This window comes from Sylvia atricapilla, chromosome 23 (assembly GCF_009819655.1).
Source record: "Sylvia atricapilla isolate bSylAtr1 chromosome 23, bSylAtr1.pri, whole genome shotgun sequence".
NCBI lineage: Eukaryota > Metazoa > Chordata > Aves > Passeriformes > Sylviidae > Sylvia > Sylvia atricapilla.
The window spans coordinates 1,806,563-1,826,560 of NC_089162.1; the positions used below are offsets into that span (position 1 = coordinate 1,806,563).

Genomic DNA, 19,998 nt, shown 5'->3' on the forward strand with positions numbered 1-19,998 from the left:
TTCTGTATTTCCTTTTCTTGTTTCCTCTGTATTTTTTTTCCTTCTTTTAAAATATTTTCCTTTTTCTGTTTTATTTCCCCTTGATTTTCCTTCTTTAAAATTTTTTTCTCCTCTCTTTTTTTCTTTGTTTTCCTTTCCTTTTTTTTTTTCCCTCCTTTTTTCCCCCCCTAAAAAAGAAGGGGAACGTTTTTTCCCTTTTCCCTTCTGTCTTTCTCACTCCTATTTTTTTCCCCATTTCAATTTTCTTTTTTGGCTTTTCCTCTTTTTTTTTTTTTTTTTTTAACTTCTATTTTTTTTTTTCTTTTTTTTTTCCCCCTCTTTGTTCCCCCTTTTTGCCCATCATTTTTTGGCAGCCCAGCTCTGTCCAAGCATCAAACCCAACATTTCCCAGCCCATTGCCCCCGAGTGCCACAGGCTCTGCCCCCAGCCCAGCAGCGAGGCAAAACTTGGCCAAATAATGGAAAAAAATCATTCCAATATTGAATTGTAGCAGTTTCCTTTCCCATCACCAGCTCAGTGTGTAATTCCCAGGATTATTTGGTGGAGGCAGGACCAGCCTCTCCCAGCTCCATCACTCCCAGGTACGTCGAGGGCACTTTATGGCTTTATAAAGCCCTTCAAATGTGTTTTTTTTTTTTTGTTTTTTTTTTTAAACACTACTTGAAGCTTCCAAGGCAAGTTTGAGAATAGCAATTACCAGCTCCCGGATCCCTGGGCGAATTCCCACGGCGCTGGTGGATGTAAACCACTTTAGACATTTTTAATGCTCCTGAGCAATAAATTTAAAAGGGAATTTATTGTTCCAAGCTGCTAATTTCTCCATCCGAGTGCCGCTGCCTGTTGCCGGTGCTGATGCCGACCTGGGAGCCTGGATGGAGATTTTGATGCTATCCCAGAAGAAAAAACTCTTTTTTGTCTGCTTGATTTTTCTCCTTTTATCCATATTTTTTATTAGAAAAAGTCTTTTTTGCCTGCTTGATTTTTCTCCTTTTTCCCGTATTTTTTATTAGAAAAAGTCGTTTTTGCCTGCTTGATTTTTCTCCTTTTTTCCCCCACATTTTTTATTTTTACCCTATTTCCACTATCTTCCTGCTGCCTCTTTCCAAAGGGAGGGCTCCAGATGAGTGAGCTGAGCCCTCTCCAGGTCTTGTATTTTATTATCCCCTTCATCAGCTCATAATAAATAATTATAAATAATTGGCTCAGGCGTGGTGGGTGGAGGTTTTCTCTCCAGACCATCCTGCATCCCAAGCTCTCCATCCTGCATCCCCTTCCTGACCTTGCTCACCACACTGACTCACCTGATTTAGATAGAATTATTCAAAAAAAAAAAGCCCCCAAAATCTGGATTCTGAGGAGATGAACTTTGCTGGAGGAGTTAAAAAAGAAAGAAAGAAATTCTTATTAATTTTTATCTCAATCCCAAGAAAATCCCATTTATATCAAATGCCTGCAAAGATCTTTTAATGCATTTGAGTGCAGAAATTGGTTTCTTTATATCTTGCTGCCAGATCCAATGTCTCATAACTCCGGCAATTAATTAATTGCTCTAAAACAAAAATAATGAACTGGGGCCACTTTGTCAGTGGGCTGGTAAAGAACAAACTTAACTGTCCTAAAAAATGAACAATAAAAAATAAATAGTAATACATAGTCAATAACCAATAAAAACAAATAGCAAATAATTAAAGATAATAACATGAATTAAATACTAAATGGTATTGATGGGTTATTTTCCTATAAGGGATTTTTAGATTTAGATTTTTTTAGATCCTTACCTGACTTCAGGGATGCTGGTGCCAGGTTTAAGAATGCCAGGGCAGTTTTCATAGTTGCAGTTTTAGTGATGCTCCTTCAGTTTGAGGGATGCTGCTGCAATTTTAGGGATGCTCATCTACCTTTAGTGATGCTGATCTGATTTTAATGATGCTCCTGCAATTTTAGGGATGGTGGTGCAATTTTTGGGATGCTGGTGCAGTTTTAGGGATGATGGTGCACTTTCAGGAATGCTGGTCCAGCTTCAGGGGTACTGATGCAGTTTTAGGGATGCTTATCTGTTTTTAGTGTTGCTCATCTGATTTTAGCAATGCTGCTGCGATTCTTTGGGTGCTTATCCACATTTGGGGCTCCTTGTGCAATTCTGGGGATTCTGATGCATTTTTACCACCACTTGTCCATTTCTAGTGCTGCTCCTCCAGCTCCTGGCTCTGACTCCCCCAGGCCAGGAACCCTCATGGGCATATTCCCCATACAAACCTGATTTCCCCCCCTGCCTCCCCCAAATCCCACTCTCTCAACCATCACTTTTTATCAAGTTGCTTTTCACTTTTTTTGAGCATTTCAGTGTTTTCTCCTCATACCAGGAGCCACCTCTTGCAGTTGGGGAGCTTTTCCTTCTTTTCAGCGTGACCTTTGCCATCTTAATCCCACCCTGTACCGTGCTAAATCATTCCTCCTTGCCTAAACAACCTCCAGAAGGTTTTTTTTTTTTTTTTCCCCCTCTTCCTTCCCTTTTAAATTTAACACCCCAAACAGTGGAGCTGAAGGTCCTGGTGAGAGTATTTATGCTAAAACCACTAAATAAAGCGATTTAGTAGCATCTTTAATAGCTGAGTACCTGGCAAGTGGCCAAGGTTATCTCAAGGTAGACACATCGGGGGGGTTATTTTCCCTGCAACCATTTAGACAGGGATTTGGCTCAACAGGGGGAAAGCCAGAGAAATTCCCAGTGCTGTTATCCCTGCAGGAATTACCGGGAGCGTTTTCACCCCGAGTTAATTGTGCTTGGAGAGGGGCTCAGTGCAGCAGGGCTGTGATGAGTTGGGGAGGGCTCAAGCATTGGGAAGAGGCTGAATTGATGTTCCAGCCTCTGGTTTGGGTGTAAATCTGGGAAGTGCTGGGCTGAGAGGCGCCGCAAGGTGGGATTTAATTCCTTTAGCAGGATTCTCATCACCCAGCTGCTCCAGCCCAGCTCAGCCCATCCATCCCAGATCCCATTCCTGCCTTGGGGGGCTGTTCCCCTATCCTATGGCATCGCTGAGGTGGGGTGGGGGGCACCCCATGCCCTGCTGCAGCCCCCCTGAGCCCAGCAGACAGAATTCCCCCCTTTGTTTCCTGTTCGCCGGCTCCACTTCGGGAGGCTGGAGCGCTCAACAAGCCCCTCTTTGTGCTAATTTAATTAATGGCCAGGGCTGAGGGCAGTGGGGATGAGACACAGTGCCTATAAATACCTGCTGGGGGGGGTGCCTGGGGGGCCAGCAACTGAACCAAGATCTCATTAATTTCAATTGGATTCAAATTGGCTCGGAATGAAACCCGATTGATTGATTGATTGATGCTCGAAAGCCAAAGGTTGATTGGGTTCTAATGGGAAATTATCGATGGATCAACTTGGAGTAGAAAGTCGTGAGTTGGTTTGCTTGTAATAAAAAAATTTATTGGCTGATTTGGGGTAGAAGATCGTGGGTTGGTTGATTTGTAAGGGGAAATTGTTGATTGACTCGTAATAGAAGATAGGGGGTTGATCAATAGTAAAAAATGATGGGTTGGTTTATACTAGAAAGTTATTGATGGATTTATAATACAAAGTAATGGATTGATCAGGTTATAACAGAAAATTACTGATGTATAATAAAAGTATTGGTTGATTTATAACAGAAAATTATCAATCAGTTGATTGATAAGCGGGAATTACTGTGCAGGAGAGCAGCCTGAGTGCTGGGCAGTTTTGAGGGAGGAAAATCTTGTCCCCCATGGCAAAGTGCTGCTGGTGATCAACCTGTTCATGTGTTCCTAAAGGAAAATAACTTTTCTGGTGCAAACTAAACATTCCAGTGGTGATTTCCAGGGAAAAAAACACCACTTGGATACACGTGCTCCTGGGGCACCTCCTGCCCGTGTTTGAGGGCATGAGCTTGGTGGATTTCCAGTTTCCTGGAAAATTCCTTGTCCCTGTGCTGGTTTCTTTTGGTTACAACCCGAATTTCAAACTTCACATTCCATTTGGAAGCGAGGAGGGGGAATAACACGGAGAGGGATTCTCTAAAGCTGCAGCAATGGAGTCTAAAAGAAATTTGAAACTTATTGCTGAGTGAGTTTTAGCTGCCAAAAGTGATGATGATCTTCCACAGGAGATGCAGATGATTTTTCCAGCTGATAAATGATAGTATTCAATGAGGAGATTAGGATATGTTAGCAAACTTTTATAATGTAGTATAGTATAATATATAACATAGAATATATAACAAAGAATATAGAATATATAGAATATATATTCTAGAAATGTATATAGTGTATATAAAATATGTAATATCTAATAATAAACCAATTTATACAGTAATAGATAGTATATATAAATATAAATATATAAATATATTTATATATAAATATATAAATTTATAAATATATAAATATATAAATATATATGAAATTCTTTTAATGTACAATGAAATTAAGCGGTGACATGGCTGCAAGAATGGGGACAGTCCTAAATTTGAGATTTTTGGCCCTAAACAGCAAAACCCCTCATTCGACTCATAGCACAGTAGGGGGAAAAAATCAGTGAAAAACAATTTTTCCTCCAAATTTTTGCTATTTTTTCACATGGAGCATCACATCTTTCTGCTGCTCTGGGTAAGGAACCTTGAGCATGTCACTGGCAGGGACCAAGTGCAAAGTTTTTATTTATGTATTTTTAATGTCCCCGGGAAAACTCCTCAAATACAATGTAAACATCCACCAAATCCCTCTGTGGTCCCAAGCTCAGGGTCTCAGCTCCATCTCTGTGTCCACTGTACCATTAATTAACAAGATTGCCAAATATTTGCCGAAATCCAAAGTGCTTTTCACCCCTGGTGTGCCTTTATTTTCCTTCCTAGAAATAAAACAAGGCAAATCATTAACACCGATGGTTTGGGTGTGTGTTATAATGTTAATTTCTATTTCCATTCCCTTTAAGACGGGGTGTAGTCCCCGTTTATTTTAGGGATGCTGGGCTCGTGTCACATGAAACTGAGGGGAATTGTTGGTGAAATGATATCCCCATCCTAAAATAGCCGCAATTCCTCGGTGGATGCTGCAACCTGAGCCCCGGCAGCCTCGGGGCAGCTGGCCGGGCCAGCGCCTCCCTCGGTGACATCCCGGCTTTATTTACATCAGCTCGCTCCTCCTTTTGCTGTCAGGGCATCCAAACAGCTCGTGCCTCCAGCCCTGGTTTAGTTTTCCACGTGAGCAGCCTGAAGCCTTGCGGGAAAAATCTGGGAATTGGGGAGATCTGTATTGGGTGTCTGATTATCTGCCTGTGTGCAGGGAGCTGGAGCATCCCTGAGCATCCCTGGTCCAGTCAGGGTGATCCCTGTGTCTTTGCTCCCATGGACTGGAATATTTGTGGTCCAGCCTGGGATGATCCCTGTGTCCCTGCTCCCAAGGAGCTGGAATATTCCTGGTCCAGTCAGAGTAATCCCTGTATCCTTGTTCCCATGGAGCTGGAGTATCCCTGAGCATCCCTGGTCCAGCCTGGGATGATCCCTGTGTCCTTGCTCCCATGGAGCTGGAGTATTCCTGATCCAGTCAGAGTGATCCCTGTATCCTTGCTCCTATGGAGCTGGAATATCCCTGAGCATCCCTGGTCCAGCCTGGGATGGTCCCTGTGTCCTTGCTCACATGGACTGGAATATTTGTGGTCCAGCCTGGGATGATCCTTGTGTCTTTGCTCCCATGGAGCTGGAGTATCCCTGAGCATCCCTGGTCCAGCCTGGGATAATCCACCATTCCCATCCTCCCCAGCCCCGAGTGGCTCCTGAACAACAGGAACATTTTTAAAATAATTATTCCCTCTTGGCATTTTTTGGGGGGGGGGGAGGGGGGGAAATGGGATTTTTCCCTTAGGAAGAAGCTCTCCAGCCTCGTGCAGTGGGATTTGGGGTTGTTGGAGGGAGCCATCGCAGACAGGAGCTGGGAGTGGAACTTGGCTGTGGGATGCTGGCAGAGCAGCTCTCCTCTCACTCCCAGTATGATTTGGGACATTAATTCAAACCACTGGGTTTTATTGGGATTTTACTGGATTTTTTTGGCTCCTGGGTGGGGCAGTTTGATTGGAAAACTCAGATAGTTTGAATTTTTCCAAGTGTTGGTGACGTCCACTCTCATCTGTATTTGCACAACTGCACAGAAATACTCTATGTCCATTTTTAATCCCAGTTTTGCTGGAATGAAAACCTTTGCTTCTACCTCAAATTTGTGGGCAAAATTTTTTTGTGTTGCCTTTTATTTTAAAATTTTTGGATTTTTTTTATTGTAATGGTTTCACGTTTGCTGTTTGCCAGATTTAGGATAAGAGAAAGTTTGGGATGAGTCTTATCTCCATCCCTTTAGGAACAGGGATATTTGTGCACTGGATTTTTGCTCCAGGGCAGGCAAAAATCACCAAGTGATTAAATTTCTACTGGGATGAAGCAGGCTGGGGAAAAAGTTGGATGGGAGAGAGTGAAAATAGGGATTGGGAATCCCACACCAGCATCCCTGTCTTGCTGGGTGAGAGGTTTGAGTGGGTTTTTCCCTGCTTTGTGATGTGGAAATTGTTTTCCTTTTTCTATGGGAAAATAAAAAGAAAAAAGAAAATTGGTTCAAAAAAAGGAAGTAAAGAAGGAAGAATGGTAATGAAAACCAAAAAATGGGGAGAAAAAAGAAAATAGAAGTAAAAAGAAAAAAGAAACTTGGTAAAAAAAGTAGGAAAAAGGAGAAAAAATAAAAAGAAAAGGGAAAATGAAAAAAAAAAAAAGAAAATTGGTTAAAAAGAAACAATAAACCAAAATTGGAAAAGAAAGGATTGAAAACAAAAGGGAAAATGGGGAAAATAATAGAAAAAGAAAATGAAAAGAAAAAGTAAGATTGGTAAAAGAAAATCAAATTGGAAAAAATAAAATAGAAAAACGCTGAAAGAGAAAATTGGGAAAAAAAAAAAGAAAAAAAGGAAAATTGGAAAAAAAAATGAAAAAGGATAAAAAGCCACTCTTCCCCCAGGTGAAGGCAGAGTCCCATCACGGTGTTTTTCAGCAGCAATCCTCTCCATCTCTGCCTTCCCCTGCTGCCTGCAGCATTCCTGGGCACTGGGAAGATGCTCCTGCTCTTTGCTGTCACCTCCCCAAACTCTCCTGCAGGTCTGGGAGTGACCTCGGCCAGCAGCCCCCCTGGTGTGCCAAGATTCTATTAGAGTTCCAAAGCTGGCAATAAGTGGACATGATTTCTTCCCACAGCCCATTAATTTTGGTTTATTGCTGGCCTGATGGCCATTACCCTTTCCTTTCCCCCCCTGCCAGCTCCTTCCCCCATTAGGTTTGTACAATTAGCAAAATCCGAGCCATTAATGCGGCGCGGGGGATGCAGCCGGGATTTTGGGATGCTCCGATGCCACTGAGGCATCCCACGAGCTGCCCCCTGCCCTGTGGGGTGTGCATCACCTGCTCCAGGCAGGATTTTGGGATGCAAAGCCATTGCTGTAGCTGAGGGGTGGATGCAGCCACGTCCTGCCTGCTGCTGGGGTGTCCCAGAGCGAGGCACAGCGGTGTCACCTCTGTCCTGTCTCTTTGTGTCACCTGCTGCTCACGGCCTGGAGAGCCAAGGTGTGCCACGAGCCACCTGAGAGCCCTTCAGGGCACCTGGGGAAGGACTTCACCAGGCACCAGAGGTGGCAGAGGGCACGGGTTGGCACCCTGATTCTGGCACAGACCCTTATGGGGCACCCTAATTAGCAAAGATACTCGTAGGGCACAAAAAAATAAAGATGCCGAGCAGGCACCCAAATCAGGAAAGGTCATTGCAAGGTCTTCTAATTAGCAAAGAGCCTCATGTGGCATCTGCATGGGCAGAGGTGGTGGCGTGGGACCTGAATTAGCAAAGGTGCTCTCAGGGCGTGAGGATGAGCGAAGTCCTTGCAGGGTACCCAAATTAGTGACCTTGTCAGTGCCCAAATCAGTGCAGCTCCTCACAGAGCACCCTAATTAGCAAAGATCCTGGCGCCCTAATTAGCAAAGACTGAGTTGGTACCCCAGTCATCAAGGGTGCTTGCAGGGCACCCAAATTAAAGACTCCAGCCAGGCCCCCTAATTAGCAAAGGGGGCTAAATCCACCAGCAGTGCACCCACACACCAAAGGTCCTTACAGAGCAGCCAAATTCCAGGCCTGTTCTCACTTTTAGCATGGAAATTCCCCAAAACTCATCCAAAAGGAAATTCTCCAAAACTCCACAAGTGTCAAACATCCTGCACTGCCAGGCTGGTCACTCCTGTGTCATTCCAAAATAGATTTCAGCATGTCTGATGCCCAAGGTCTGTGATTCCTGTCCAAGCCTGGTGCCCATCAATAGTTTTCCATAAAAACAGAGCTTTCCAGTAAATCCTGACCTTCAGATGAAACCAGATTTTAAATAAAACCACATTTTTCAGGTTTTTTTTTTTCTTTTGTGTCCTGAGAGTGGGATCTGGTGAGAATCTTTAAAGGAAAAACCCCTTTTGCCTGACAAATTAAGTGGCTTTTGCTCAAAGCTCATAACAAATCTGTGGCAGAAGTTGACAACAGTAAGTTGAGCCCAAGATGTAGAAAAATCGATGGCTATTGCAGAACAATTCAAATAATTGTGTTAATTGCAGCCTCTGAATCAATTTTAAGTTAAGGGCAGTGCAAATAATATAATGTATATATATATATATATATGCATATATATGTGTGTGTTTGTTTATTTCATTCTTTATTTATAGGGGAATATAGAATATAAAATGTTGGGGAATATATTTAGGAATAGAAAATATTGGGAAATATTGTACATATTGAAGAAAATTAGATAATATTCCCTGTCTGTGTATTGGGAAATACAATGTTTTATACATCTATATGTATATAAATATGGTATATTGGAGAATATAGTGGAAGAAGGAATTTGGGAATGTAATCTATGGGGAATATATGTACTGGGCCCTGCCAGTGGGATTTAATTGGTATTTCTCAATTATCTGCTACTCTGTGTGTTATCAGGTGGGTCATTCCATCATCACCCTGCTCCATCCTCTCACTCCACTGGGAACTTGATGCATCCCTGGGTGGTTTTCAGTGAGCTCATCTTCACCCTGCATCTAAAAACTCCCAAATTCCCCAGTTTTTTGAGACCTTCCTCCAGACTTGGGAATTGATGGGGGTGGGAATCATCATTTTAGGGATGCTCAAACTTGCAGCTGGTTGCTGCTCCTGGGGTGAGGTCCCTAGGGATTCCTCTTGAACAAGAGACGTCTAAATATAATTATAGATATAAAATCCATGAGTGTTCTCTGGGCACCAGTTTTATGAGGGTTTTTTGGGGGTTTTCTCCCCCCATTTTTAGGGCATCCTGGTGAAGGGAAGGCTTCTCTTGCCCTGGATTGATGATTTTTACAGGGGGCTCTGTGATATCCTACTAAAAAGGGAGTCCTGGGTCCCTTCCTGCTCCTCTGGCCGTGTCATCCCCTCCTGGGTTCAGTCCTGGGGAATTCTGAGGTAGCCCAACCTGTGCTCTCAGCTCTTTTGGGTTTCCCTGCAGCTCTGAGCTGCCTGAGCAATGCCCTTGGTGTTGTGGCATGTGAAGGCCACACTGCTCATTAGGGACCAGTGTGAAAACACCCAGAGCTTTAGGGTAAAAAACCCTCCTGTAAGAGCTGCAAATAATAACAAAATATCCTAAAAATAACTTTAAAAAAATGGCATTTGCATCTCTCAGTGCTCAGTGGTGGGATGCAGCCACATCATCCAGTGGGTACCACTCTGATCCCTCTCAAATTTTGGGGCTTGCTGCTCCGGCACCTCCAAAATATGTGATTATTTTATTTTTTTTTTTCTGTTTTCTGGGGTGATGAAACGAAAAGCTAATTGCAATTTGCATGATGCAATCAAGGTGAGCTGATGAGATGCTCAAGGGCTTTTCGGCAAGGCACGGAGGAGGTGGGGGTGTGGTGTCCTCCCTGGGCCCCCCCATCCTGGAGCAGAGCTGCCTGTTGGAGCACCGCTCCCGATTAATGGCTCTGGTTAATCACCCCCCTGTCCAGAGCAGGATTGTCTTACGGATAATTTCGTTTGCCTAACGAGATTTTCACTAATTAAATCTCCTTTCGGTTGGTGAGGTTCTCCCTGCTGGATAAGGGGAAATGTTTGTGAAGCCAGCGCCGCTCCCGGCTAAATAAACCTTTCCACTTGGCTACTGAAAATTTCCCACTGGGAATGGCAGGATGCAAACACTGCTTTGGCAAATTAATTAATTCTTGCAACCCTGAAAATGCTTTTCCGTCCCCTCCGAAATTTAGAGGAGTTGCTCCCTGCAACCCCTTTGTGGTCACACGTTGGGATACTCATGAATCAAAAAATAGATGGATTTCTGGTGCAAAGTACCAAATTTCAGGGGTGTTTGGATGACCTGGGATTGGTTGATCAGGAAAAGGCAGAGCAGGGTTTTGGGGCTCAAAAGTGGCCCCAAAATCACTGTTGGTGTCTTGTGGTGTTGCAGCAAAAGCTGCTGAAGAATAAATTTGGATTTTCTCCAAAGAGCCACAATGCCAGGATGGCAGAATCCTGCAGAATCAGGAAATTCAGGAAAATGAATTCAGGAAATTCTTGCCAGTCCTGGAAAGTCCCATTCACTCCCAAGTTGTGCATCTCTATGTCAAGGTGTTGCTTTTTCTCCTAAAGATTCCTATTTCTGCCGGCCTCCATGGGAATCTCTGAGCAAATTCACTTTGGATTAAATAGAATAGAATGGACTAAAATAGATCCTTATGAATGAGATATTCCCAAATATCTCAAATCCTGTTATTTCTCAGTATATCTCACTTGAGATCCAGAATGGAGATGCGTTCCATCTCAGGTGTTATATTCCACATTTCTCTCCAGTGGGAAGTGATCCTTCAGCTTTTGGATTTTTATTTCAGGGTGTCTTTAGGGGCTGAACTGTGGGCTGGGACTTAAAAGACATGTATTTTATATAAAATAAGGCCTGAACCATGGGTTTTCCATACATTACATGTCATGCATGTATTAATATAAGATATGATATACAATGTAGTATATAATATCTGTGATATATGGTGCAATAAATATATGAGATTTTGTAGATTATAGTATATATAAAATATCTATTATAGCTTTAGAATATAATTAATATGTATGGGAGTGACTGTAATAGATAACATAGACTATAAAAGATAAAATACAAACTGTAATATAGACTATATAGAATATCTATTATATGTCATACAGTATTATTACATATAGAATAAGCTATTATCTCTGTATTTGTTTAATATAATAAATAATATAGATAACAATTATATAGTGTGTATATATAAAAATAAGCTATTAATTCTATATACTATTTATAATATATAGTTAAACATATAGATAATATATAATATATAAAAATATTATAAATACATAGTAATACAATATAAATATATATGTGTAATATTTATAACTGTATATTTAAATATAAGATATTATTAAGTTGTTTTTTAGTATGGAGAGAAAAACCCCCAAATTTCAGGGAATCTAATGGGATTTTAATGAGTGAGAAGATGGAGCATGCTCCCAGCTCCCAGGTACACTCCCTTGCACACTCCCAGCTCCCACACACTCCCTGCTCACTCTCTGCTCACTCCATACTCATTCCATGCTCACTCTCTGCTCACTCCCTGCTCACTCTGTGCTCTCTGTGTTCACTCTCTGCTCACTCTTCTCTCACTCCATACTCATTCCCTGCTCACTCTCTGCTCACTCCCTGCTCATTTCGTGCTCTCTGTGCTCACTCTGTACTCACTCCCTACTCACTCTCTGCTCACTCCGTACTCATACTCACTCTCTGCTCACTCTTCTCTCACTCCATACTCATTCACTGCATGCTCTCTGCTCACTCCCTACTCACTCTGTGCTCACTCCATGTGGTACCTCGGAGTGGTCACCTGGAACAGAGGGCAGGCAGAGTGAGAGAATGAAGTGGGGTTTATTAAAGGCCTTGAGCAGCTCCACCTTGGGCACTCAGAGCCTCCCAGAGGCTGCACCCAGGATGGACAATGGGCACGAGATTTTCACACAATTATACATTTGTTCTATTTGGGGTTAATCCTCCAATTACAGCTTCAGGTAATGAAATGATTTACTCCTAGTTTGCTCCTCCCCAACTCACTTTTGTTCAGACTTTTTGGGGCCTGAGGCTGTGATGATGCCCTTGGTTCTCAGGCCAGGAAGGGTTTTGTGTGACCAGAGTGTGCTGAGAGCTCACCAACACTCTGTGTGGAGTTCAGAGCTGGGCACTAACACAGTGCAGGGTCTGCAAAGTATAAAAACTTAAACTTAAGGGCATCATGTGCTCACACCCTGCTCACTCTGTGCTCACTCCTTGCACACTTCCTTGCACAACTCCACCTCCCTCTTTCCCTCCCACTCCCCTGCCTACACACACTCTCATCACCTCCCTCTTGTCCACCAGCAGTGGTCCAAAAAGCTCCAAAATATCCCAATTTCCCCCCAATTTTCCAGAGCTTTGCCCACTGTCTCTCCAGCAGGATTCATCCCATTGGAACATCCCAGCTCGGTGGTGGAAGCATTTCACAGCTCCTAAATATTTGTGTGTATGGCTTTGCAGAAGTATTTCATAAGCTCTAGTAATATTTTCTATTATTCAATAACATTTAATGTACTTTAAATAACTTTACACAATTTTAAATAATTTCATATTATTTAATAACACATTGTTGTGGCATGAGCGTCACCTGTGGCTTGTGGAAGGCACCAAGACTAAAAAAGGCACTGGGAGAATTGTAATGATCCCTTTGGGAGCCAAATAATTGGTGACTGAGGAGAAATATGGAAAAGTAAAATAAAATAAAATAAATTAACAAAAAACCTATGTATTAACGAAACATTAACTCCCAACATGAGCTGACTTCCATGAGAGCTGGGAGTGGGGGATGCTCTGCTAAAAAATCCCACTAGAAGGAAAAGAAAATAAAATAAAAATGTTTTATCTCCGCTCCCATTCTGTGATAATGATCTTAACGGAGTTGGGAACTGGCAAGGAAAAAAACGTGTGTGGTTTTTAAATGAAAGTCGCCTTTGCTCCAGAGGGCTGGGGCAGAGATTTGGACCATTTGATCATTTGGGGGGATATTTTATTAATTATTCCATGTATTTTATTATTTGGGGGAGTATTTTATTATTTCTGAGATGTAGTTTGTTATTTATTTGGGGCTTTTCTTATTTACTTAGCCTTATTTTATAATTTAATTTGGGTATTTTATTATTTTGGGGGTATTTTGTTATTTATTTGGAGCATTTTATTTTTTCTGTATTTTGTAACTCATTTGGGGCATAATTTTAATTTTAATTTTTAATTTTTTATTTATTTGGAGGTATTTTATTATATTTTGGGATATTTATTGTCATTGGGGAGGATATTTTATGAATTTAGGGGCCTATTTTATTATTTTTTGGTGGGTATTTTATATTTGAGACAAGCCTGGTCAGGGCTTGGGTTTGCTCCAGCATTGTTGGCTTTCCTCACCTGCCTCAGCAGAGAGTCTGAGCAGAACAGAAATGATAAGGAGAAATAGAATTCCCCTTGCAGTATTTTTTTCTGGGTTTGGGATAGTCCTTGCTGTGATGGGATAAGGATCTGTCCCAGCCCTTCGGAATGCTGCCAGGAGCTGGATTTTGTAGCACATATTGCAGAGGACAGAGGTCCTGGGGAAGTTTTTTGTGTGAAACCACCTGGTCTGAGGCCTTTTTTAGGTGCAAACACCTGACTAAAAGTCCTTTTTGTCTCCAAACCCTTGTTTAAAGCAGTTTTGGATGCAAAGCTGCTGTTTTGAGGGACTTTTTTTGGTGCAGACACCCGTTGAAAGGACATTTTATGATACAAGGACTGTTTTTGATTCAAACCCTGTATTTTAAGGGTGCTTTACAGGTGCAAACCCTTTTTTGAGGGAGGTTTTTTTGGGTAGAAACCCCTTTTGGAAAACCTTTAGTTCAAACCCCTGTGCGAAGGACTTTATTTCTGCAAAGTTCTGCTTTAAGGACTTTTTTTTTTTTTTTTTTTCTGAAAACCCCTGCTAAAAACACATTTTTGGGTTCAAGCCCCCATTTTGAGGACTTTTGGGGGTACAATTCCCTGCTTGAAGGGCCCTTTTTCTGCAAACCTTTGCTTCAATGGCTTTTTTGGGTGCAAACCCTGAGTTTTAAGGGCTTTTTTTTTTTCCCCTACAAACTGTTTTGGAGGAGCTGCTAAAGCAGCATTGGGATGGGATGAGGATGAGAACAGAGTGTGTGTGGTTTTGCAGGGGACAGGGATTATTTAGTGGAAGGAGAAAGGATTTTAGGAGCAAAGAAGGAACCCACCAACAGCTGCATGTGTTGGGTTTTGAGTATGATTGAACCCTTTTCTCTCCAAATGCACGTTCTTAATGCTTTGTGGTCTTAAAGTTCATGTAAATAATTCAAATTTTGCAAAAATAATTGTATTTTCCATGTTAAACTCCCCTGCAATGAGGACAAATCCCCGTTACCCAGTGATGCTCCTCGATGACGTCCTGTGAGCAAAAAACCCATCTCACTTTTGGCTTTAATTCCAGCCTGGAACAGGTGATGGAGGAGCATCACGAGCATCCCTGTGGACAGCATCTCCCATTCCAGCCATGCTTTTGCTGCTGATAGCTGCGTACAGGTGGGGGAAAGTCTTTTCCCTGCTGCTTTTTGAGTAAAAACCCAAAGTTTTCTCCACTTTCCCCCCACTCCTCCATGCCGAGCGCTCGCCACCCCGCTGTCTGTTTTTCCTCGCCGAGGTTCAGTTCTAATTATGTTGATTTTCTCCAGCCCACCCCCCTCCTGGCAAGCTTATTAGGGGGAATATTTTTATTTATTATCATTTCGCCCAACTCCTGCCAGCATTTCCAATTACTCTCGCCGCTTCCTTGTAATTGTCTTTCCGTAATGGCTGCGAAACAATTGCGCTAAATGAGGTGGCTCCGGCAAGATGAGGGTTTCACTTCATTAAAGGCTAATGGATTCCCAGCTCCAGCTCTGTGGGAAAAAAAAAAAAAAAAAAAAAAGGGAAAAAAAAAGATTAAAAAAAAAAAAAGGGATTTAAACAAATTCTTTTATCTTATTGGGATCACTCGTCCCCGGTGTGTGCTGGGGTTTGAGTGGGATTTTTGGGTGCGGGTCATCTGGATGTTGGTAGCGTTGCTCAGGTGTTGAGTGGGTTTCTTCCAAAATCTTTTGAGGGTTTGGGGCATTTTTAAAAATGTTCTTTCTTTAAATTGCTGCTAATTTGCAAAAACTGACTTCTTTTTTTTTTTTTTTTTTTTTTTTTTTTTTTGGCTACGTACATATTGATAAATAATATTTATTGCCGCAAATATTATTATAGAAATGTGTGATACATAGCAATATAATAACGTTGATCTATAACCTGTAAGGAGTGAGTCTAATGCACAAATATTTATAAATAATTAAATAACTACATGGCATAATCCTATATTATAGGAATTGATTAGGATCTATTCACATTGGTATATTTATTTTAATGCTTGATATATAGTGATATACTGATTATAGAATATGTATTGGATTGCTGTATAATGCTTGATATAATAAGGAATTATTATCTTGCTATATATTGTGCTGTATAATTTATAATAGCATTAAGTAGAAGTGCTATATATCTAGCTATATATATTCCTCGATATCATCTATTTATTGCTATAAAATATCCATTTCTACCACCAGAAACTGCCCCCACAGGCAGAGGAAGAGACAAAGCTTTTGGGGGTTTTGGTTGAATTTTGGAGTCTCACTGAGTATTCCTTTTGCTCCTCAAGCAGATATTATTTCAGTGTTATTTTTATTCCTAAAAACCTTTTGGTTTTGAAATTTCTCCCATTTTTTCCCCATCTTTCGTCTTCCTTTTCCCTTCTTTTGCTGGATGTAGATGTGCTTCAGGTGCTGGGATGGACTTGGGATCCATCGTGGTACCATGTGGAGTTGGGTGTCACAGCTCAGGGAAATGCTTTTTTATTTTCTTTTTAATATTAAACAAAAATCAGACCCCCCAAGACCTTTATTTTGGTTTTTTTAAATTTTTTTTCTTATTTTGAAAAGCAAAATCAAACCCCTGGCCACTGGATGATGCCCAGGGCCAAAGCATCCTGGCACAGATGTGGGAGTGGGGCTTCATGGCAAAGGAAAATTCAGCTGGTAACTCAGGGAAAACCCTTCAAAAAAGCAGAATTCACCGTGGGGTGAAATACTCAGAGCCAGAGCCACCCCCACGATTAGCAGGTGATTGTGTAGGTGTCAGAAAATTTGGGAAAGCCGGTTGGAATGGCCAGTTTGTTTTGTGCAGTGTCACACATGCTGCATTCCCAGAAATAGCTGTTTTTGGCAGCAAGGTGCACCCCAAAACGGAGGGGAAATGCTTTAATGTGAGGATTGCACTTCAGAGGAAAATGCTGATTTTCACCAGTGTGTGGGAGGAGAGGAAGCCAAAAACTTGAGAAAAGTTGAGTTTTTTTGTGGAAATTTGACAAACAGACAAAAAGCAGCAGCAGAAGAGGTTAATGCTTATGGAAGTCATATATATATATATATAATAAATCTACAGGTTACAGAACCTCTATTGCATTGTATCCAGCCACTGGATCCATTATATTGGATATTATATGTAAATATCTATGTTGGATACATGTTGAGTGTGTTGGATATATTACATTATATCCATCTATTGGATTCTGTTGGATGATTATTTTGAATAATATGTAATAGTTATATTATTTTGAATTTGTCATATATAATATTTATATATTAAAAATATATAGGATATAGACATATATTATATATAGGATATGCATTGAATATATTGGATATATTACATTATATCCAGACACTGGCAATATTATATGAATATACTGCACAAATTATATCTTTATAGCCACACTATTATATCAATTTAATATTATATCCATTGGAAATATAAAGTATAATATATCCAGTATATTAATCCAATATATACATATCTTTTTTCTATATATCCTCTTTCTCTCTCCTTTCCCCTCCTAATATCCTCTCTATATCTATAGGGTGGGTATAGAAATGTTCTTTCAAGGTGTCTATATAAATATATATATAAAATGATCCAATTAGCTCTATCTTGGACGCTGCTCTTCGCATATTCATCATGCCAGAGAATTCCAACTCTTCTGGGTGTTAAACCACTGGAATATGGATTTGCCCACCAAACCAGGGAGCAAATCTTGTATTATCTCAGGAAAAGCCCTTTTTTTATTTAAAAATGCCTCTGAACACCTCCTGACTGGCACTGCATCCTTCACTGATCGTTGTATCCCGTGGTTTCCTATAGCTCTGCCTTGCACACATCTGGTGTCTCCCCCAAAAACTGCCTCTGCCCCATGAAAAAAAAAGAAATTTAAAAAAGAAAATAATATGTTTGGACATAGGAACAGGGATGTCTCAATGTAAATATATTGTTTTCCTGATAGTAATGGAAATATTGAACTTCACATCCTTCCAGGGGCCACGGGAAATTCCCACGTGTCACTCCCACCCATGAGCTGCTCACCCTTACCTCCCCTAAGAGATAAAAGGAAGGAAAATTCATTTTAAAACCTGCAAAACCCATCTTTTTAAAGACACTACCTGACCTCCAAGCCTTACCTTCCAGCACAGAGTGTGTGTGTGCATTTTTCCTAGAAAAATGGCATTTTTAGGCACCTTCTGAAGCTGTCTAAAGGTAGTGACTTCCTTTGCCAAACTGGGGTGACTCCTGACGGGGAAACCTCATGTGTGGCAAACTGGGGGCCAGCTTGGGCTGAACAATACTTGAAGCCGTGTGTTTCAGCGTCTCATTTGGGGCAAAATCTTGGCTTTTTTGCCAAAGCAGCCGCCAGCTGCTGCTGCAGAGCTCCATTAACCCAGCGCCGGGTGCCGCCAGGTCTCCGTCTCGGTGACTTGATCGCTCCTGCAATCATTTTCACCCTGTCCTTTTGGGGCTCCTCGTCACCTGGCACCCAGCCAGGGTGGATGTGCACCGCTGCCTTCATCCTTGTTGGCCTAGCATCCTCATCCTCGTGGGGGTTTGCATCCCTCCAAGCTTTCGACCTCCCGTATTTCCGAGGGTTTTAAGAGCATCCGTGTCTTTCCACGTGCCTTCTTTCCTCTGGGAATGCAAGCGCCATCTTAATCACCAGAATAATTCAGGGTATTATTTTATTATTAATTGGGATTATTTCGGTGGAGAGCCTTGATGGTGCCAGGCTGGTGCAACCCAATGAGCCAAAATCCTTAATTATTGCAGGCGTGACCTTGCTGGGATGAGTGACCAGACGGCCAGGGATGCTCACTTCCCAAAAAAACCTAGGACAGCCTTGATGCAGGGTCTCCTGACGGAGTCAGCTCTTCCCAACTTTAATTAGGCGCCCCTCATTAAGCACAAAGCTCGTAGAATTGTGGCCCAAACTTCCCCAGTGCTGGACTGTGACATTATGGCACTTAAATGCGTGGAAAAAGAGGCTGGAGGGGTTGCAGAGCATCACATCTCACTCTGTCAGAGCTGCATCCTTGTTAAAGTAATTAGAAACCATTTTGCAATTAATACTTTTTTAGGATGCAGCATCGAATGGGGCTTTAGCAACACTTTAGGCCTTAATTTTTCTTCATCCCAGGCCAGAAAAATGTTGTGATGTGGCTTCCTTATACTGAAAGCTGAACAGAGGAATTAATTGCTGCCCAGTTTGGAAACTGGGTGTAATTGGGGTGGGTGAGTGGGGACTGGGTTTTTTCTCCAGCTGTTGCACTGCTCTTGGGTTTGCAGGAAATTCATGGTTTTTTTGCAGCTCTCTCTTTCCTAGTGTTACTTCTGAGGCTTAAATCTAGCTCAGGTGTGCCAAGGGAGTGGTGAAAAATTTTATGTTTCCTGGAAAAATCACCTATTTTTTTAAATTAAAAAAACCCCGAAACAACAGTGAACTAAATTTCGAAGCATAAGGCTTTTTAAAAGATTTTATTTTTGAAGTTGGGTAAAGATTGGATTCCTCTCTACTTCTGACATCTGATTTGCCAATACAGACGGGTGTCAAAGAAACCCCAAAAAACACCCAGATCTTGAGGTTTTCTGATGAACTCAAGAACTAAATACAGAGTTTTGGGAAGGTTTTGGTTGGTTTGGGGTTGCTGGAAACTTTAGCTAAAGGCTGAAAATCCCTTGAAAAGGAGCATCACCATTTAACAATCTAACACTGTGCTGGGTGCAGAAGTTATTAACAGTGTGTTTTGCAAGAAATTTTCGATGGAAAGCACTTTTTGACCAAAAATCCCACTAAATTCATGTGCTCAAGCTGTGTCACGAGTTAAATGGCAGCAAGAAATGATTTTTTGAAAATCATTTCAGAAAAAACACGCCATGGGTAGAAATAACCCCTGGGCTTTGGGGGAATTGTAGCTGAGGCACTCCTGCACCGTGCAGAGAGCCCCAGGCTGCCCTCAGCCCTGCAGCCAGGAGCTGGCTGGACCTCTTCTGATCCAAACTGTGCCAGAAAATGTCTCTGTTTTTCCCAGCCAGTTCAGTCAGGTTAATAAAAAAACCCATTGCTGCCTTGCTGGAGGGGCTGTGGAGCAGTGCAGGACCTTGCCAGGCTCTTGGCAGCCTGGGAGACATGGAAATTAGCATTTTTTGAAAAGTTGGATGAAAATGGAGAGTTGTTGAGCTTTGCTTTAGGCCAGTGTCTTTGCTTTGGTCCTGGCTACATCTTCAGTTTGCTGTGTGAGTGGCCTTGGCTGGTTCCAGGCCAGCATCCCTGGATGGATCCCAGCTGACATCCCTGGTATGGGCCCAGAGGGGATTTTGGTTTAATTTTAACTGTCACAGAATGGTTTGGGTTGGAAGGGACCTTAAAGATCATCCAGTTTCACCTCCCTGCC

The 19,998-nt window shown here is 41.8% G+C and overlaps 1 protein-coding gene across 2 annotated transcripts in view; it reads left to right on the forward strand.

The window, feature by feature from the left end:
• Positions 1–19,998, forward strand: part of PKNOX2 (PBX/knotted 1 homeobox 2) — an 89,079-nt gene that overhangs the window by 5,098 nt on the left and 63,983 nt on the right. The gene's annotated exons all lie outside the window — the stretch shown is intronic.